Source organism: Stegostoma tigrinum, chromosome 15 (assembly GCF_030684315.1).
Source record: "Stegostoma tigrinum isolate sSteTig4 chromosome 15, sSteTig4.hap1, whole genome shotgun sequence".
NCBI lineage: Eukaryota > Metazoa > Chordata > Chondrichthyes > Orectolobiformes > Stegostomatidae > Stegostoma > Stegostoma tigrinum.
Genome location: NC_081368.1, coordinates 1,911,926 through 1,934,561, shown reverse-complemented (window position 1 = coordinate 1,934,561; position 22,636 = coordinate 1,911,926).

Genomic DNA, 22,636 nt, shown 5'->3' with positions numbered 1-22,636 from the left:
TTTCATCATCACATTGAGCAAGTTGAGTTTGGATTCTACCAGGGAAACATGGTTTCTGATGTTTTCATGGTCTTTATAAAAGATGGACGTAAAAGGTGAATTCCAAGTGAGTAACCTTGACATTTAAGGTGTGACTTGATCCTTCGCTATCTTAAATAATCTACTTAAAGGTGTTTCCACAGACTTAAATAAAATTTTTTGCAATTGTTCAAAATTTGTTTTTGAAGAAGCATTAAATATGAAGCATCCTCAAAACGTTAGTTCTGGCATGGCACAGTAGGAGTTGCTCAGTATATTATCCTAGGCCCAACCACTTTGGCTGCTTCAACCATGATTAGCTTTCATAATGAGGTCAGAAATAAGGATGATTATGCCATCGGCAATGTTCTGTCTTCACGATGGTTCAGATTCTAAACCGGCCTAGACATTGCCAGGTAACGGCTGTCTCCAAGAAAAAAACCTATTCATCCCCCCCAGAATGTTCAATGGCATTACCATCATTAAGTTGCTTGCTGCCAACATCCTGAAAAACACCACTTAAACTGCCTACAAGGGCAGATCTGAGGTGAGGGATTCTGGAGTGTGATGAACGTTCATAACGTTGAGAGCTTTGTTTAAAGTTCTAAAGAAATGTAAGATATATTTTGAGCTAGTTTACTCTCAATCTAAAAACAGGCAGCAAATGTTTCTATAAATATGTAAATTGCCACTTTTACAAAGGTAAACGGTCCTTTAGAGGATGAGAAGGCCAAAAACTGGGAACGAGGAAATAGCCAAGATATTAAACAGTTATTTTGTGTTGGTGTTCACAGTGGAAGATGCAAATCACATGCCAAAAACTAGTGGCAAGAAGGTTATAGCAGGTGAGGACCTAGAAACTATTATCACTAAGGAATCAGTGCTGTGTAAGCTAATGGGGCTAAAGGTAGACAAGTCTCCTGGCTCTGATGAAATGCATCCCAGGGTACTAAAAGAGGTGATGGGGGAAATAGCAAATGCACTAGTAGTTATTTACCAAAATTCACTGGACCACTTTAAAAAGAAAGTGGGCAAAAAGCAGTTTAACTATTGGCCAGTTAGCTTAACTTTGGTAGTGGGAAGAATGCTTAAATCTATCATGAAGGAAGAAATAGCAAGACATCTGGATATAAATTCTCCCATTGGGAACACCCAGCATGGGTTCATGAAGGGTAGGTCATGTTTAACTAATTTGGTGGAATTCTTTGAGGACATTACTTGCATGGTGAACAATGGGGAACCTGTGGATGTGGTGTATCTGGACTTACAGAAGGCATTTGACAAGGTGCCACATCAAAGGCTGCTATATAAGATAAAGTTGCACAGTATTACAAGTAATATATTGTATGGATAGAGGATTGGTTGACCAGTAGAAAGCAAAGAGTAGGGGTAAATGGGTGTTTTTCTGGTTGGCAGTTGGTGGCTAGTGGTGTGCTTCATGGATCAGTGTCAGGACCTCAATTGTTTACAATTTACATAGATGATTTGGAGTTGGGGACTAAGTGTGGTATGTCAAAATTTTCAATGATTAAAAAATTGCAGGCACACTGCTATGCAGAGGGACTTGGGTGTCCTTGTGCATGAATCACTAAAAGTCAGATTGCAGGTGCAGCAGGTAATTAAAAAGGCAAATGGAATTTTGTCTTTCATTGCTTGAGGGATGGAGTTTAAAAACAGGGAGGCTGTGCTGCAGCTCTATAGGGTCCTGGTGAGGCCACACCTGGAGTACTGTGCGCAGTTTTGGTCTCCTAACTTGAGATATACTAACACTGGAGGAGATTCACCTGGTTGATTCCAGAGTTGAGAGGGTTGGATTATGAGGAGAGACTGAGTAGACTGGGATTATACTCATTGGAATTCAGAGAATGAGGGGAGATCTCGTAGAAATGTGTACGATTATGAAGGGAATAGATAAGTTGTAGGCAGGGAGGTTGTTTCTGCTAGCACGTGAAACTAGGACTAGAGGGTATCACCTCAAAATAAAGGGAAGCAGATGTAGGACTGAGGTCAGGAGAAACTTCTTCGCCCAAAGGGTTGTGAATCTGTGGAATTCCCTGCCCAGTGAAGCTGGTGAAGCTACCTCGCTGAATGTTTTTAAGACAAGGCTAGATAAATTTTTGAACAGTAAAGGAATTAAGGGTTATGGTGAGTGGGCGGGTAAGTGGAGCTGAGCCTCAAGAAGATCAGCCATGATCTTAGTAAATGGCGTTGCAGGCCCGAGGGGCCAGATGGCCTACTCCTGCTCCTAGTTCTTGTTTCAATGTGAAAGAGCAACATATAGCTTTTAGCTGGTATCGTGTGTGTTTGTGCATAATAAAGAGGAACAGTTTTAGGTTTGTTATGAGTGGTGAAGAGGTAGATTTGAAGATTTTTTATTTTTTGCATGCATTTAAATCTTTTAAATTAAGGTTTGATTTTCACTCCCTCCTGCTCTTCGCTACCACTCCACGTTTGATGGTTTGCATTGTCCGTGATGGGTTTTAATTATAAACATCTGGCTACACGAGTGGTGGTTAGCTGTTTCTTTAAAAAAAACAAGGTAGTTAACGCATTTTAACATGCTTGCCTTCGTTGCTTAGAATATTGAGTATAGGAGTTGATGTGACATGTTGAGGTCATACAGAATGTTGGTGAGGCCACCTTTAGAGTACAGTGTACAATTCTGATCGCCCCACTATAGGAAGGATATTATTAAGATGTTCAGAAAAAATTTACCAAGATGTTACTGGGTCTCAAGTGTTTGAGTTATAGTCAAGTTATATAGGCTGGGACTTCTTTCTCTGTAGTGTAAGAGATTGGGAGGTGACCTTTAGAGGATTATGAAATCATGAGGGGTTTAAGTAAGGTGAAAAGCAAAGGTCTTTTTCCTGGGATGAGGTTGTTCAAAACTAAGGGCCATAGTTTTAAAGTGAGAGGAGAAAGATTTAAGTGACTTTGGGGGTAAATGTTTCACAGAGAAGGTTTGTAACTTTCAGAAGAAGTGGTAGTTACCATTGACAATTTGGATGAAGGGTCTGTTTCTGTGCTGTATGACTATAATTATGACATTGACTTCAGTTTTGTTTTACCTCAGTTAGAATTGGGAGGAAATATCTGGAAATGTAACCTGGCACAAAGAAAGTTAGTTGTGATCGCTTAAGCAACTCAGTCCCAGGCATCACCAAGAATTCTTCAGTAAATATCTTGGGCTTTACTGTATTTAGCTGCTTAATCAATAGACTAGTTGCACAATAGAAATTCCCCATGGGAGGCAATGGCCTAGTGGTATCATTAGACCGTTAATGTTCTAGGGACCTGGTTTGAATCCTGCCACACAAGATATTGAAATTGGAATTTCAAAGAAGATCTAGAATTAAGAATCTGATGACCATGGAACCTGTTGAATGTCTTTCAACTGTTCTCTTAAAATATCCTAGCAAACCACTCGGTTCAAAGACAGCTAGGAATGGGCAATAAATCCTGACTGCCCAATGATGTCAATGTTCCAGGAGTGAATAATATTCCTCAGCACCTTCCTTTCCAACTCACGACATCTATCACTTAAGAGCGGGACAGCAGATGCAACAGAACACTGCCTGCAAGTTTGCCTCCAAGCCAAGTACCATCTTGTATTAAAACTGTTACTTTTCTTTCACTGCTTGCTCAGTATCCTGGAACTTCTTTATTAGATAAGAATCTCTAAACCAAGGAAGCTGATTCAACACTACCACCTCACAAGGTAACACCAGATAGGCAGCAAACGCTGCCCGAGCTAGCAATGACTATATGCCATATGTGAAGTTTTAAAGTCAAACTCTACTGCTATGGGTCTATGAAAAAGTATTGAAATGAAATTTTCACAATTTTGTTTTGTTCCTATTGTGATATCACAAAATCTTGGAACAATACCTTTGTTCCCTTCAAATAATTTATATTGGAAAACTAAAGCACCCAATTTCTCCTGCCCATAGCCAATGTTTATGTATCAATTTAGTGTCCGTTGACCAGCTGGTGATCTCTTACAGGATTTTCCTCTTCTCAGGTTCAGTAAAAGCCCCCTTTATGACTTAACAGTCAGGCAACTACTGTAAGTTGTCATTTGCAAATAATAGATGTGATTGGAAGCTGTTTTGAACACATTATTACTTCACTGATCAGTATAAAATCTCACTGTACTGAGAGTTTCAAAGACTGATTCAACAACATTCACCTTCCTTAGCAGGTTTTCATGCTCCTAAGTTTCACAACTTTACAGGAATGGTCAGGTTACCTTTAAGAAAAAAGACAGGCTAGTCTTTTAACTTGATGGTAGGATCTTGACAAGATGGGCCTGAAAAGGATGCATTCTTCTTCTTTTGTAGAAGAATCTAGAAGTAAGGATCACTGTTTAAAACAGGAGACTGTTGTACAGATGTTGAGAAAAAAGTCTGTGTTTTTGGAACTCTTCAAAAGCTGGTGGAAGCAGAAACTATATTTTGTTTAAGGGACGGGTAAATTCTTAATGAGAAAGGGAGTGAGTTGTTATTGGAGGTACTGTGAAATTGGGGGCCATTGGATTCTGGAGTTGGGGTTGCAGTCAGATCAACAATAATCTTACTAAATGACAGCAAGCTGTGAAGGAACTAAGGGGCCTACTGCTGCACCTAATTCGTGTGTTGCTGCCTGCATTTTTCTGGACACCACAGCTTTTTTGTTCTTTACATTTAAAATAGACAACTTCTTATTTCCTGCATTTTACTCCATCTGCGAAATTTTTGCCCATTCGTTTAACCTATTCCTTTGTGACGTAAATCTTTCCCAGACTTTTTATTTTAATTTCGTGTTGCTTTCAATTATTTTCATCAGTTTCTAAACTCTTAGGTTTTTTTAGTTTCAGGTATTTCTGCCACTTTTTCAAAACCTTTCTGGTATTGAACACTTCAGTCCCCCTCATAAACTTCACTTTGAGAAAAACAATACCCATTTCTCCAGTCATTACACTACAGGAATTCTCAAGATCCCTTTTGCATTTAGTTTATGGGTGTCTGAACAATGGCACACTGCAAGACATTACAAGCAGAAATAATGAGAGCTTGTGATAAAAAGGAGATTTCCAATTAAATAGAGTTGGGTGACGGTAACCTGGAAACGGCATTCATAGCGTGTTCCAAGTCAATTTCTCAGAACACATACTGAAGCCAAGCAGAGTAAGTTATTCTAGATCTGGCAATGCAAATCAGATGAAAATTGGTTGATGATATCAGAATCATCGTGCGATTGGACACTGCAACAGTAATGTATCAGTAATGTGGTGCTCAAGGATAACACACTGGGATCAGGGTTCACGTTGCATCCTGATACCTGGTGGAATCTAAATTTAATCTGGTGTTAGAAAATTTCTAGTAATGATGATAACAAAGACAAAATATAAAACTCCATCAGATTAATTCCTGCTTAAAGGGAAGGAAATCTGCCATCCTCACCTGATCTGGCCTAACTGTGGCACCAGACCCATAGCAGTGTGGTGGGCTCTGAACTGACCTTGGGCCTGATTTTGAAATGGTCTATCAGTTCAAGGGCAGTGAGAAATGGGCAACCAATGCCAGCATCACTAGTGACACACACCACATCCTATGAAAGAATAAGATTTATTCAAATTTGGGGAGAGAAGAGTGGCACCAAGATTGGATGGCTGGTTGACAATGTGGAAAAAAATTGAAATGAGATTGTTGAATGCTGTTTTTTTAAAAATTAATTCATTGTATGTGTGTATTGCTGGTTTGACCAGCATTTGTGGCCCATCCCTACTTTCCCTAGAGGTGGCGGTCAGCTGCCTCCTTAAACTGCTGCAGTTGATGTGCAGTGTGTTGATATATTTGGATGTGGATGAGGAAAGGGCAGTTGACGTGGTGTGCATGGACTTCAGTAAAGCCTTTGACATGGTAGGCTATTGGAGAAAATACGGAGGCACGGGATTGAGGGAGATTTAGCAGTTTGGATTAGAAACTGGCTTTCTGTAAGAAGGCAACGAGTGATGGTTGATGGAAAATATTCAGCCTGGAGTCCGGTTACTAGTGGTGTGCCTCAAGGATCTGTTTTGGGACCACTGCTGTTTGTCATTTTTATAAATGACTTAGACGCAGGCATAGGTAGATGGGTCAGTAAGTTTGCAGATGACACTAAAGTCGATGGTGCGGTGGACAATGTGGAAGAATGTTGCAGGTTGCAGGGAGACTTGGATAAACTGCAGAATTGGGCTGAAAGGTGGCAAATGGAATTTAATGCGGATAAATGTGAGGTGATTCACTTTGGGAAGAATAATAGGAAGGCAGAATTCTGGGTCAATGGAAAGATTCTTGGTAGTGTGGATGTGCAGAGGGATCTTGGTGTCCATGTACATAGACCCCTGAAAGTTGCCACCCAGGTTGATAGTGCTGTTAAGAAGGCTTACAGTGTGTTAGGTTTTATTGGTAGAGGGATTGAGTTCCGGAGCCGTGATGTCATGCTGCAACTGTACAAAACGCTAGTGCGGCCTCATTTGGAATATTGTGTGCAGTTCTGGTCGTCCCATTACAGGAAGGATGTGGAAGCATTGGAAAAGGTGCAGAGGAGATTTACCAGGATGTTGCCTGGTCTGGAGCGCAGGCCCTATGAAGAAAGGCTGAGGGACTTGGGTCTGTTCTCACTGGAGAGAAGGAGGCTAAGAGGGGATTTAATAGAAACATACAAGATGATCAGAGAATTAGATAAGGTGGGCAGTGAGAGTCTTTTTCCGAGGATGATGACTTCAGCTTGTACAAGGGGGCATAGCTACAAATTGAGGGGTGATAGATTTAAGACAGATGTCAGAGGCAGGCTCTTTACTCAGAGAGTGGTAAGGGCGTGGAAATGCCCTGCCTGCCAATGTACTTAACTCAGCCATGTTAGGGGCATTTAAACAGTCCTTGGATAAGCATTTGGATAATGATGGGATAGTGTAGGGGGAGGGGCTTAGATTAGTTCACAGGTCGGCACAACATCGAGGGCTGAAGGGCCTGTTCTGTGCTGTGTTGTTCTATGTTCTATTTCCAGGTGAGGTTGGTGAGTGGTTTGGAGGGTAATTTGCAAGTGGTGGTATTCCAATATGTCTGCTGCCCTTGTCTTTCTAGATGGAGGAAGTCATGGATTTGGAAGGCCCTGTCTGAGGAGTCTTGGTAAATTTCTACACTGCATGTTGCAGGTAGTATACACTGCTATTACCGACCGGCGGTGGATGGACTGAATGTTTGTGGCAGTGGTGCAAATCAAGCAGACTGCTTACTCCTGGATGGTCTCTAGCTCCTTGAGCTGCACCTCTCCAGGCAAGTGGGTGGTATTCCATCACACTCTTGATTTGTGCCTTGTAGATGGTAGGCAGGCTTTGAAGAATGTCATAGAGTCCCTACTGTGTGGAAACAGGCCATTCAAATTAACAAGTCGAAACCGCCTCTCCATACCCTTTATCCTGCATTTCTCATGTCTAACCCACCTAACCTAAACATCCCTAGACACTATGCACTGGTATGGTGGCTCAGTGGTTAGCACTGCAGCCTCACAGCGCCAGGAACCCAGGTTCACTTCCAGCCTCCGGGTGATGTCTGTGTGGAGTTTGCATATTCTCCCCGTGTCTGCATGGGTTTCCTCCGGGTGCTCCGGTTTCCTCCCACGGTCCAAATATGTGCAGGCTAGGTGGATTGGTCATGCTAAATTGCCAGATGTTTAGATTAGGTGGGTTAGATGTGGGGAAATGTAGGGGTGGGGAATGGATCAGGGTGGGCTCTTTGGAGGGGCAGTCTGAAGTTGTTGATCCAAATGGCCTGTTTCCACATTTTCAGGGATTCTATGATTCCAATATGGGCACTTTAGTATGACCAATTCACCTACCCAGCACACCTTTGGACTGTGGGAGAAAACCCTCACAGACACAGGGAGGGTCCCTGGCACTGTGAGGCAGGAAAGCTAACCACTGAACCATAGTGCCGTGAGTTACTCCCTGCAAAATTCTGAGCCTCTGATCTACCCTTGTAGCCACTGCATTTATATGGTGAGTCTAGTTGAGTTTCTGGTCAAACTGTTGGTAGTGGGGAACTCATTGATGGTAACATCTTTGAGTGTCAAAGGGTGATTGCTTAGATTCTCTTTTGCTGGAAATGGCCATTGCCTACTTCTGACCTTGTGAAGAAGCAGCTGGTGATGGTTGGGCCTCAGACAATACACTGAGAAACTCACGAGAGACCAATATCCAAACACCATAGCCATCTTCCTATGTGCCAAGTATGAAACAGGCTTTCCCTAATTCCCATTTCCTCCAGTCTAGTAGGGTTCATTGAGGCCACATACAGTTGAATGTCAATGGCTGACACTTTCAAAACACGATTGGAGTTCTGCTCTGAGATAATGGGAACTGCAGATGCTGTAGAATCCAAGATAACAAAGTGTGAAGCTGGATGAACACAGCAGGCCAAGCAGCATCTCAGGAGCACAAAAGCTGACGTTTCGGGCCGAGACCCTTCATCAGAGAGGGGGATGGGGAGAGGGTTCTGAAATAAATAACCTGCCACCTATATTCTCCTCTATCCATCTCCAGTCCGCCTCCCCCTTTCTCCCTATTTATTTCAGCACCTTCTCCCCATCCCCCTCTCTGATGAAGGGTCTCGGCCCGAAACATCAGCTTTTGTGCTCCTGAGATGCTGCTGGGCCTGCTGTGTTCATCCAGCCTCACATTTCATTATCTTGGAATTCTGCTCTTTTGTCCATGTTTAAGCTAAGACATTAGTGAGGACAGGAACTGAGTGGCCTTGGTGGAACCCAACACAGGCATCACTGAACAGGTGCTGCCTGATAGCACTGTTGATGACACCTTCCATCACTTTACTGGTGATTGAGAATAAACAGATGGGCTGGTAATTGTCTGGGCTGGATGTGTCCTACTATTTGTATACAGGACAGTCCTGAACAATTTTCTGCATTGTTGGGGAGATGCCAGTGTTGTAACTGTGCTGGAATAGCTTGGCAAGGGGTACAGCAAGTTCTGGAGCACACGTGTTTGGTACAATTAGTGAATGTTGTCAGGGCACTTAGTGCAAAGACTATTCAGTGCCTCCAACCATTTCTTGATATCACATGGAGTGAATCAGATTGGCAGAAGACTAGTATTTATAATGCTGGGGAACACTGGAGGAGGCCGAGATGGATGATTCACTCGGCACTTCTGGCGAAAGATTTGGTGTGAATGCTTCTGCCTTATCTGGGCTCCCTAGCATTGAAGATGATATTGTTTCTGGAGGCTGTTCCTTCAGTGATTCAATTGTCCACCACCATTCACTACTGGATGAAGTGGACTGCACAGCTTAACTCTGATTTGTTGATTCCACAAGAAGTCCTGAAGCAGAACCAGAAATTGATGGAAAAGTTCAACAGGTCTGGCAGCATCTGTGGAGAGAAATCAGAGCTAATGTTTCAGGTCCAGTCTGAAAAGAAGGATTAGGACTACACAAGTAATCCTGTTTGATGGCTTCACCAAGTTGGCACCTCATCTTCAGGTCTGCCTGGTGCTGCTTGTGGCATACTCTCCTGCACCGTCCATTGCACCAGGGTTGATCACCTGGCTTGATGGTAATGGTTGAGTGGGGGATATGCAGAGCTATGAGGTTACAGATTGTGCTGCAGTACAATTCTACTGCTGTTGATGGATACAGCATCTCATGGATACCCAGTCCTTGAGTTGCTAGATCTGTGTGAAGTCTGTCCCATTGAGCTCGGTGATAGTGCCACTCAGCACGATGGCGCTTATTCTCAATGTGAAGGTGGGATTTCATCTCCCCAAGGACTGTGCGATGGTCACTCTTACCGATACTGTCATGGATAGATACATTACAGTCAGAGATTAGTAAGGATGAGGTCAAGTATGTTTTTCCCTCTTGTTGGTTCCCTCACCACCTGCCACAGACCCAGTCTAGCAGCTATGTCCGTTAGGACCCGACCATCAGTATCGCTACTGCTGAGACAGGCATGTTGACGGACAGTGAAGCCCCCACCCAGAGTACACTGTGCCCTTGCCATCCTCAGTACTTCCTCTAAATGTTGGTCAAGATGGGGTCACATAAGTGGTAACCAATAGGAGGTTACCTTCTTTCTTATTGGGCAGATTCAAGCAGGCAAGACCTGAAGAAACATCTGAAGTTCACTCCATAGAGTCAACCTGGTTCTGTGAAAAGAAAACCATGCTAGAATGATTTATTTGCATTCTTTACAGAATTAGTAAGTAACGTGGATAAAAGAGGAGTAACAGACCAGTACACAGAGAAGAACTTTCAACCTGGAATTTATACTCTTTTCATCTATTTAAGCCAATGTTTGTTTTAAATAGAAGTCACACAACACCAGGTTATAGTCCAACAGGTTTATTTGAAAACACAAGCTTTCACAGCAATTCTCCTTCTCCAGGCTCGGAAAGCTTGTGTTTTCAGATAAACCTATTGGACTATAACCTGTGATAATGGGAGGTGTCGTGTGATGTCTGACCTTGTCCAATCCAGTCCAACACCGGCACCTCCACATCATTAAAAACAAAATCGAAAACCTTTTCAACAGCTTTTTAAATTTATTCTGTCACCTTCAGATTTGTGCACTCAAGCACCAAGTTTTCACTGTTTCTGCAGCTCGTTAAAATTGAAGTTAATTTTGCCTCTGCTCGTTCTCCTTGAAAATTGAGTGTCCCAACAACATATGAACTTCAGCAGTCAGAGTAAGCATCTTGTCACCAACTTCTCAAGTAATTGGTAGTAATTGCTGGCCCAGGCAGCAACACCCACCCAGAGCCTGTGAATAAACTGTAGAAATGCTTTCCAGCCTCTTACCACACTGACAGCCAACATCATTGGTGAGGATAATGAAATGTGAGGCTGGATGAACACAGCAGGCTCAGGAGCACAAAAGCTGACGTTTCGGGCCTCGGCCCAAAACGTCAGCTTTTGTTCTCCTGATGCTGCTGGGCCTGCTGTGTTCATCCAGCCTCACATTTCATTATCTTGGATTCTCCAGCATCTGCAGTTCCCATTATCACATCATTGGTGAGGATGCCTCGGTTCATAGTTCACTATTGGCACTCCTCTTCCACTCTTCGCTGTAAACAGTGCAGCTGTGTTCCCCTTTGTGAACGTGAGGGTCTCCCTCTCTCTCTCACAAGGTCACAGATTTTCACTCACAATATTGCCAGCGATCAGAGTGTTATGTGAAAACATTGTGAGCTGTCTTTGCTGATACAAAAGGTCACTCATAGTGACTTCCAGACTTGCCTTAAAGGAACAATCGAGTCGCTGGTGCACGCTGCATTTACTCAACAACACGGAGCTCACAAAAACTATCGTTAAAAAATGTCCTGAATCTTAATTCGGTGCCTGTACAATGCTGTCGATGGGGACGCTTCTTTCAAGTAACCCTGTGACAGATTGGCTGATCCAAAACGCGTCCTTTACAGCCTTTGTAACAGACATTTCGCAAACTTGACACTACTCCTATATTCTTGCTGTACGATCAACTTAATGCATTAACAATGTCATACCACATTTTATCATGATTCTGATTTAAGTCAGACTTCCCCAGTTTTTCACAAATTGCACTGACCCAGTCAATGTATGACGTGGAGGTGCTGGTGCTGTGAAGGGGCTGTGCTGTAAAAGCTTGTGAGTTCAGATAAACCTGTAGGACTGTAAACAGGTGGCTGTGTGACTTCGGAGCCTGTCAATGTAACTTGACACCATATAATAAAATGTGAGGCTGGATGAACACAGGAGGCCCAGCAGCATCTCAGGAGCACAAAAGCTGACGTTTCGGGCCTAGACCCTTCATCAGAGAGGGGGATGGGGAGAGGGAGCTGGAATAAATAGGGAGAGAGGGGGAGGCGGACCGAAGATGGAGAATAAAGAAGATAGGTGGAGAGAGTATAGGTGGGGAGGTAGGGAGGGGATAGGTCAGTCCAGGGAAGACGGACAGGTCAAGGAGGTGGGATGAGGTTAGTAGGTAGCTGGGGGTGCGGCTTGGTGTGGAAGGGATGGGTGAGAGGAAGAACCGGTTAGGGAGGCAGAGACAGGTTGGACTGGTTTTGGGATGCAGTGGGTGACGGGGGGGAAGAGCTGGGCTGGTTGTGTGGTGCAGTGGGGGGAGGGGACGAACTGGGCTGGTTTAGGGATGCAGTAGGGGAAGGGGAGATTTTGAAACTGGTGAAGTCCACATTGATACCATATGGCTGCAGGGTTCCCAGGCGGAATATGAGTTGCTGTTCCTGCAACCTTCGAGTGGCTTCATTGTGGCACTGCAGGAGGCCCATGATGGACATGTCATCTAAAGAATGGGAGGGGGAGTGGAAATGGTTTGCGACTGGGAGGTGCAGTTGTTTGTTGCGAACTGAGCGGAGGTGTTCTGCAAAGCGGTCCCCAAGCCTCCGCTTGGTTTCCCCAATGTAGAGGAAGCCGCACCGGGTACAGTGGATGCAGTACACCACATTGGCAGATGTGCAAGTGAACCTCTGCTTAATGTGGAATGTCATCTTGGGGCCTGGGATAGGGGTGAGGGAGGAGGTGTGGGGACAAGTGTAGCATTTCCTGCGGTTGCGGGGGAAGGTGCCGGGTGTGGTGGGGTTGGAGGGCAGTGTGGAGCGAACAAGGGAGTCACGGAGAGAGTGGTCTCTCCGGAAAGCAGACAGGGGAGGGGATGGAAAAATGTCTTGGGTGGTGGGGTCGGATTGTAAATGGCGGAAGTGTCGGAGGATAATGCGTTGTATCCGGAGGTTGGTAGGGTGGTGTGTGAGGACGAGGGGGATCCTCTTAGGGCGGTTGTGGCGGGGGCAGGGTGTGAGGGATGTGTTGCGGGAAATACGGGAGACGCGGTCAAGGGCGTTCTCGATCACTGTGGGGGGAAAGTTGCGGTCCTTAAAGAACTTGGACATCTGGGATGTGCGGGAGTGGAATGTCTTATCGTGGGAGCAGATGCGGCGGAGGCGGAGGAATTGGGAATAGGGGATGGAATTTTTGCAGGAGGGTGGGTGGGTGGGAGGAGGTGTATTCTAGGTAGCTGTGGGAGTCGGTGGGCTTGAAATTGACATCAGTTACAAGCTGGTTGCCTGAGATGGAGACTGAGAGGTCCAGGAAGGTGAGGGATGTGCTGGAGATGGCCCAGGTGAACTGAAGGTTGGGGTGGAAGGTGTTGGTGAAGTGGATGAACTGTTCGAGCTCCTCTGTCTCTGCCTCCCTAACCGGTTCTTCCTCTCACCCATCCCTTCCTCCCACACCAAGCCGCACCCCCAGCTACCTACTCACCTCATCACACCTCCTTGACCTGTCCGTCTTCCCTGGACTGACCTATCCCCTCCCTACCTCCCCACCTATACTCTCTCCACCTATCTTCTTTACTCTCCATCTTCGGTCCGCCTCCCCCTCTCTCCCTATTTATTCCAGCTCCCTCTCCCCATCCCCCTCTCTGATGAAGGGTCTAGGCCCGAAACGTCAGCTTTTGTGCTCCTGAGATGCTGCTTGGCCTGCTGTGTTCATCCAGCCTCACATTTTATTATCTTGGAATTCTCCAGCATCTGCAGTTCCCATTATCTTTGACACCATATAGCCTGACAGACGTTCACACGGAGGCAGCTGGCTCTGTTCTGTCTCTACCTTACTTAAAGTCCCTCTCTCTTACACAAAGCCAACTTGCTTCTTAGTTAGAAACTAGTGGGTTCAAGCTCTAATCTTCTTTAATGTCATGTGATGGACCAAAACAGCCCAGGGCTGTTCATTCATAACAAACAAAATTAGATCACGAGTCCTGAAAGGTCATATTGAGACAATGGCCAGAAACCTAGTCAAGCAGTGGTTTAATCATGGAAAAAGGCAAAGGTCAGAACAAGTTTTCATTTTCAAGGGTTCCTCTTAAGAGGTATTTATTTTGGGGGGCGATTTTTACGTTCTTATTAGATTATTTAGGTAATGGTGTCAGGTGGTAACAGTGTATTTGTATTCTATATTTGTGGTGTTACACAAGGTTTTTAAACTTTCACACAGAAGCAGAATTAGAAGAATTTATTAATATCAATAATCAAATCTACATTTAGTGTAAATCACGACACACAAAGGTAGTTGTGTAACGGAAATGTCACTCAACCAATACTTCAGAACCCCTAAGGATAACATTCTGGTGGAATAAGTGCAAATTCAAGAAAGTGAAATTTGAATTCAATTTTAAAAAACTGTAATAAAAAGCTGGGATAATGATAACCGTGTGACCACTTGATTGTCATAAAATCATTCACTAATGCCCTTTCAGGAGGGAAACTGCCATCCTTACTCGGTCTGGCATACCTGTGACTCCAGACCCACGCAATGTGGGTAACGAGGGATGAGCAATAAATCCTGGCCGAGCCAGCAATGCCCATGTACAATGAATATGAATGAAAGTATTAATTTCTTGGATATGACAGAATTTAAATTCACAGACTTGTTACAGTGTCAAAGGAAACCCATCAGGTCTGCACTGATTCTCTGAGCGTTTTGGTTTAGTGCTGTTAGCACCCAGGGATAGCAAGTCACTATCACTGGATTAGCAACATAGGTGAAGTTAAAACATTAAATAACTCGCAGAAATTCTTAATTATTTTCAGTCAGAGTCACAGCGTGGAAACAGATCCTTCGGTCCAACCAGTCCGTGCCAAATATAATCCCAAAATAAACTAGTCCCACCTGCGTGCTCCTGGCCCATATCCTTCCAAACCTTTCCTACATTAGTACTTATCCAAATGTCTTTTAGAAGTTGTAACTGCACCCTCATCCACCACTTCTTCAGGAAGTTCATTTCACACTTGAACCACCCTCTGTGTAAAACATTCACCTCCCATGTCTTTTTAAAATCTCTCTCCTCTCACCTTAAAAATGTGCCCTCTAGTCTTGAGATCCCCCATTTTAGGAAAAAGACAACCACTATTAACTGTATCTATACCTCTCATAATTGTATAAACTTCTACCAGGTCTTCCTACACCCCAGTCAAGACAGTCCCAGCCTACCTTTATGACTCAAACCTTCCATACCCAGCAACATTCGGTAAATCTCTTCTGAACCCTCTCCAGCTTCAAAATTTCCTTCCTATCACTGGGCAATCAGAACTGGGCACAGTATTCTGGAAGAGGCCTCACCAAATGTCCTGTACAATCACAATATAGTTTCTCAACTTCTATAATCAAAGGACTGAGCAATGAAGGGAAGCATGACTAACACCTTTTTAATTACCCTGTCTATATTTGACGCAAACTTCAGAAAATTATGTACCTGCACCCCAGGTCCCTCTATTCTACAGCCCTACCCAATGCCCTACCATTAATTGCATAAGCCCTACCCTTATTTGTTGTACCAAAATGCAATATCTCACATTTATCCAGATTGAATTCCATCTGCCATCTTATAGCCCATTCACCCATTTGATCAAGATCCCTCTGTAATCTAAGAAATCCTTCCTCACTATCTACTGTGCCACCAATTCTGGGGTCATCCGCAAAGTTACTAAGTGTGCCTTCTATATTCTTATCCAAATTGTTTATACAAATGACAAACAAGAGAGGACCCAGAACCAATCCCCGTGGAACACTGCTGGTGACAGGCCTCCAGTCTGAAAAGCAACCATCCACCATTAGTCTCTGTCTCCTGCCATTAAGCTAGTTATGTATCCAATCGGCAAGCCCACCCCGAATCCCGTGTGACCTAACTTTACCGATAGTCTACCATGCAGAACCTTGTCAAAGGTTTTACTAAAATCCAAATAAACAACATTTACTGCTGTGCCATCAATCTTTTTGGTAACTTCCTCAAAAAACTCGATCAAGTTTGTGAGACACGATTTTTCTCACACCAAATCATGCTGACTATCCCTAATCAATTTCTGCCTCTCTGTATGTCCATAAATCCTATCTTTTACAATCACCTTCGACAATTTACCTACAACCAATGTCAGACTCTCAGGTCTGTAGTTCCCCGGTTTCTCCTGACAGCCCGTCTTGAACAAAAGGTACCACATTAGCCACGGTCCAGTCACCAGGCACCTCACTGGTAGTTATGGATGATGCAAGTACTTCTGCAAGGGGTCTTGTAACTTCCTCGCTTACTCCCCACAATATGGGATACATTAGATCAGGTCCCAGAGATTTATCCAATCTTATGTTCTCTAAGATCTCCTGAACTTCCTCTTCTATAATGTGAACGGTTTTTAAAACATCAAAATTTACTTGTTTGCATTCTCTAGACTCCATTTCTTTTTGCACAATAAAAACGGAAACAAAATAGTCATTTAGTATCTCTCCCATTTCCTGGGATTCAATACGTAGATGACCTCCTTGATCATTAAGTCACCTTACCCTTTCTCTAGTTATCCTCTTGGTTTTAGTGTATTTGTAGTACCTCTTTGGATTATCCATAACATTCTCTGCCAATGCTATCTCATATATCCCCTCTTTGCCTTCCTGATTTTTTTCTTAAGAATGTCCCTACACTCTTTACATCGATTAAGAGATTCAATTGAACTAAGTTGTCTATATCTAAAATAAGATTCCCTTTTATTATTGACTGGAAGCTTAATATCGTTATTCATCCATCATTGCTTAATCTTACTAGTTTTACCCTTCACTCTAACAGGAACAAAATGCCTCTGAACTCCCACCATCACACGTCAGACATCCTTTTACCTGCAAACAGTCTACTCCAAGGGTTTAGGCCCGAAACGTCAGCTTTTGTGCTCCTGAGATGCTGCTTGGCCTGCTGTGTTCACCCAGCTCCACACTTTGTTATCCTGTCTACTCCAATCAATTTTTGTAAGTTCTTAACTCATATCAATAAAACTTGCCTTACTCCAATTAAATTTTTTAACTTTCATAGAAGGCTTGTTCTTTTCCATAACCATTTTGAATTATGATTGCTCAACCCAAAGTGTTCTTGCACTTTAGCTTCAGTCACCTGCCCAGCCTTCTTGCCCAAAAGAAGATCTAATCTGCAGTAGGAGAATCAACATTTGATAAAGAAAATTTCCTTGAGCACATTTGACAAATTCTTCACCATCCAAACCTTTAACAATGTTTAAAAAATTAAAAACCCCCATTGATCAGATTTCCTTGTGCTCAAGATTTTGTGGCCTGCCTTGAAGCTATTTATCGAGTCAGAGTCATGCAGCATGGAAACAGACCCTTTGATCCAAATGTCCATGCTGACCAAGTTTCCAAAACTGAGCTAGTCCCATTTGTCCGTGTTTAGCCCAGATACCCCTCAACCTTTCCAATCGGTGTACCTTTTCAAAAGTCTTTTAAATGTTGTAACGATATTTGCTTCTATCACTTTCTCTGGCAGTCCATTCCAGGTGCAAACCACCTGTTGGGTGAAGAAGTATCCCCTCAGGCCCCTTTTGAATCTTTCTCCTCTCACTTTAAAATTATGGCACTTCAAAAATTTTGAACTTCCCTACCCTGGGGAAAAGACCTTGGCTGCTCTTCTTATCTCTGCCCCTCATGATCTTATAAACCTCTCTAAAGTCACCCCTCAGCCTCCTATGCTCTAGTGAAAGATGTCCCAGCCTAGGCAGCTTGTCCTTATAACTGCAGCCCTCCAGTCCCAGTAACAGCCTCAAATATTTTCTGCACCCTTTCCATTTGATTATACTGGCCTTGGAGCAGATCCTGTGGTTCTGGGACAGGGGATAACATATTAAGTTAAGAAAAGGATGGGATGGTATAGAGAGATAGAGCTTTTGTGCTCCTAAGATGCTGCTTGGCCTGCTGTGTTCATCCAGCTCCACACTTTGTTATCTTAGATGGGATGGTGTAGATGTGATCAGAACACATTTCTCCAGGAGCATTACTAAATGAGTGTGGTTTTATTAATTCACAGAGAACAGTCAATGGAACATTAGACAGATTGTTTTCTGATGCTGATTTGAAAATTACCAATGATGTATTGACTGTGCGTATAGAGGCTGGCTGGTTGTTTCCACTGGTGGGAGAGACTAGGACTAGGGGACATAGTCTCAAGATTAGGGGGAGTAGATTTAGGACAGAGATGAGGAGGAACTGTTTTTCCCAGAGAGTGGTGAATCTATGGAATTCTCTGCCCAAGGAAGCAGTAGAGGCAGCTTCATTAAATATATTTAAGACACATTGTATGGTAGGGGGATGAAGGGTTATGGGGATAATGCAGGTGGAAGGAGCTGAAACCACAGACAGATTAGCCATGATGTTATTGAATGGCAGAGCAGGCTCGATGGGCTGGATGGCCTACTGCTGCTTCTATCTCTTATGAACATACATTTCCTATACAAGCATAATTCCATAACAGGGAGCTAATATGAATTGGGGAACATTGGGTAATCATTGCCATTCTTCTGTTGTTTCAGAATTCTGTGCAGTGTTCAAATAGAGACCTTTAAGCTATAATCTGGTTGGAACATGCAACATGGAGAATCTGTGACAGTGCCACATTCTAAATTTTCAGAACCTTTCCCATCAATCCTTCTATTTACACTGCTACGTAGAATTCTTCCACTCCCCCTGTCACTATAAAGTCTCGCTTAACAGAACCACCAAATCTCGCTGCTAAGATATTGGGATCAGAAATAATGGGAACTGCAGATGCTGGAGAATCCGAGATAACAAAGTGTGAAGCTGGATGAACACAGCAGGCCAAGCAGCATCTCAGGAGCACAAAAGCTGATGTTTCGGGACTAGACCCTTCATCCTGAGATGCTGCTTGGCCTGCTTGTTCATCCAGCTTCACACTTTGTTATCTTAGCTAAGATATTGGTCCCTTTCCAGTTGAGGTTAGACCCGTCCTTTTTGAATAGGTCTTTTCTAACCCAAAAGACATTCCAAATGTCCAAAAACCCGAATCCCTGAAAAAAAAAACCAGCTCTTCTGCCATTGATTTATCGCCTTTAATCTTTTATTCCTTCTTCTTTTGAATTTGGCATTGGGAGTAAATCAGAAATTACTGCTTTCAAGGTTTTGTTTTAATCTTCTACCTCACACCTTAAATTCAGTCTGTACTGCTTTAGTCTTTTCTGTAAAGATATGTCATTCCTACCAATGTGTACAATAATTTCTGGCTCCTCACTCTCTATTTAACAATATGCTTAAAACATTTAGAGACATCCTCAGTCTTTTATAGAATCCCTACAGTGTGGAAACAGGCCCTTTGGCCCAACAAGTCCACATTGACCCTTGGAGCATCCCACCCAGACCCGTACCCCTACAACCCACCTAATCTACACTTCCCTGAACACTACGGACAATTTCCCAAGGCCAATCCACCTAGCCTGCACATCTTTGGCTGTCGGAGGAAACCAGAGCACCCAGAGGAAACCCACGCAGACATGGGGAGAATGTGCAGACTCCACATTGATGGTCACCTGAGGCTGGAATTGAACCCGGGTCCCTGGCATTGTGAGGCTGCAGTGCTAACCCCTGAGCCACCGTGCCCCTCCCTTTATTTTCTTTATTCATTCACAGAATGAGGACATCGCTGGTGAGGCAGTTTGTAATGCCCATCCCTAATTGCCCAGAGGGCAGTTAAGAGTCAACCACATTGCTGTGGGTCTGGAGTCACATGTAGGCCAGACCAGGTAAGGATGGCAGTTTCCTTCCCTACAGGCCAGCAATGAGCCATCCCAAATTTACATTCACTGTCACAGAATCTCCTGTCTATGCTTCTGACAAGGGAATCCGCTTTAACAATATTTCTATTAAATTTCCAAACATACCTAATATAAGAATTATTCCAATTGTCCAATAACTGACTGGCCCTTCCATTTTCCTCAGAGAGACTATCCCCTTCAATAGTTCCAAAAGCTGAATATCTACTTGATAGAGGAATAGAGACTTTTAAACTACTTCCGTACTTGTCCTGAGAGTCACCTGTCTGACTGATCCTGCAATGTAGCTGTTTTTCTAAATCTACTAGCCACCTCACACTTTAACTCAGATATGCCCTTTTTAAAATTAAGTCTAAAAAGAAGGTACTTTCAATAATACCTGACATATAAAATAAACAACCTTTTGTAACCTACAGAAAATAATGTTAAAATGGGCAAAATAAAAAAAACAAAACATAAATAAAATCAACCACTTAGCTGAATAACTGAATAAAACAAATGGCTCTTCTTCAATAAATTCCTCAAAGACAAAAGGTCTTCTCCAGAAGTGACCACGTGTAGCGTTCCTTAAAACAAAAACACAATTAGTTATTTTTTTCAAAAATGTTGGCTTTTCAACAGAAAAGGACTTTTACAATGCAAAATAAACCTTTTAAAAAGCATGAGATAACGGGAACTGCAGATGCTGGAGAATCCGAGATAACAAAGTGTGAAGCTGGATGAACACAGCAGGCCCAGCAGCATCAGAGGAGCAGGAAATCTGACGTTTCGGGCCGAGACCTCTCTGATGAAGGGTCTAGGCATGAAACCCACTGTACCCGGTGTGGCTTCGTCTACATTGGGGAAACCAAGCGGAGGCTTGGAGACCGCTTTGCAGAACACCTCCACTCAGTTTGCCACAAACTACTGCACCTCCCAGTTGCAAACCATTTCCACTCCCCCTTCCATTCTTTCGATGACATGTCCATCATGGGCCTCCTGCACTGCCACAATGATGCCACCCGAAGGTTGCAGGAACAGCAACTCATATTCCGCCTAGGAACCCTGCAGCCCAATGGTATCAATGTGGACTTCACCAGTTTCAAAATCTCCCCTTCCCCAACTGCATCCCTAAACCAGCCCAGTTCGTCCCCTCCCCCCACTGCACCACACAACCAGCCCAGCCCTTCCCCTCCACCCACTGCATCCCAAAACCAGTCCAACCTGTCTCCGCCTCCCTAACTTGTTCTTCCTCTCACCCATCCCTTCTTCCCACCCCAAGCCGCACCCCCATCTACCTACTAACCTCATCCCACCTCCTTGACCTGTCCGTCTTCCCTGGACTGACCTATCCCCTCCCTACCTCCCCACCTATACTCTCCTCTCCACCTATCTTCTTTTCTCTCCATCTTTGGTCCGCCTCCCCCTCTCTCCCTATTTATTCCAGAACCCTCACCCCATTCCCCTCTCTGATGAAGGGTCTAGGCCCGAAACGTCAGCTTTTGTGCTCTTGAGATGCTGCTTGGCCTGCTGTGTTCATCCAGCCTCACATTTTGTTGTCTTGGATTCTCCAGCATCTGCAGTTCCCATTATCTCTAGGCCTGAAACGTCAGCTTTTGTGCTCCTGAGATGCTGCTTGGCCTGCTGTGTTCATCCAGCTCCACACTTTGTCTTCTCACAGACTGATGTTTTTTTTTCTCAGTACCTTTATCAAGTCTGAGAATAGGTGGAATTTGGGAGGTGATGGCCTAGTGGTATTTTCACTGGACTGTTAATCCAGGGACACAGATAACGTGGCAGATGGTGGAATTTGAATTGAATAAAGTATCTGGAATTAAGGATCTAATGATGACTGAGAATCCATTGCCAATTGTTCGAAAATACCTCTCTGGTTCAATAATGCCCTTTAGGGAAGGAAACTGCCATCCTTACCTGGTCTGGCCTACATATGATTCCAGTCCCACAGCGATGTGGCTGACTCTGAACTGCCCTCTGGGTAATTAGGGATGGGCAATAAATGCTGCCTGGCCAGTGACATCCTTATCCTTTTAATGAATAAAGGGAAAGGAAAGTAAGTACAGAGCAAGAAGCCAAAGAAACAACCTTCCGGTCCAGCAGCTTCTTAAAGGCAAACCTGCTTCCTGCCTAAAAGTCCCAAAGTCAGCTCACGACTTGCTTTTTGTCCCTTTTGCAACAGTCTGTGATTGGTTGATCAGTGCCAGGCCTCCCTTGATTGACCAGTTCAACATCCAACCAGCTGTCAGTCTCTGAGCAGAATAACATCTCAGTGCCAAATCATCTGCAGTGTTCTTGACACAGTTGTTAACAGAAATCATCAGTTTCTTTCTTTCCTTTGTTTTTTTTAAAAGCAAGTTTCATTAATGTTCAATTCTCAGTTGCAACTCAGTTCCAAAAGATGAAAAGAAAAATGATGATGGTCTTAACAGTGCCAATTTTGTGCCTTTTCTTTCTAACCCTGTACACTGCTTCTGTTTAAATAACGATCCAATACTCTCATGAATGCCTCATTGAATTTGCCTCCACTACATTTCCAGGCAGTGCATTCCGGACCCTGACGACGCTGAGTAAAGAAGAAAACAGGCATGTGTTAACAAAATTTATTTCTTTCAGAATAAGCATTTCTGCACATCGAAAGCCATCACTTTAAACACACCTTCCATAAGATGGTGAGGCCACAGCTAGTATTTCAATCTCAATCTCTCATTTCAATCTCACAAAGAATCCTTATAGTGCAGAAAGAGGCTATTTGGCCCATTGACTTTGTACTGACCCTCCAAAGAGCGTAGCGCCCAGAACTAGCCCCTGAGTGTACCCCAAACACAGGACAGATTCTCCATGACAGGCAGGCTTTCTGTGAATCTGTGCTGTATGTCAGTGGAACAGCACAGATAGACTTTTGGCTCAAGCTGATACACAGGCATGATCACTGGTAAGGTGCGAATCACAGGGGTGGAGCGAACATTCAAATAAACAAGTGAG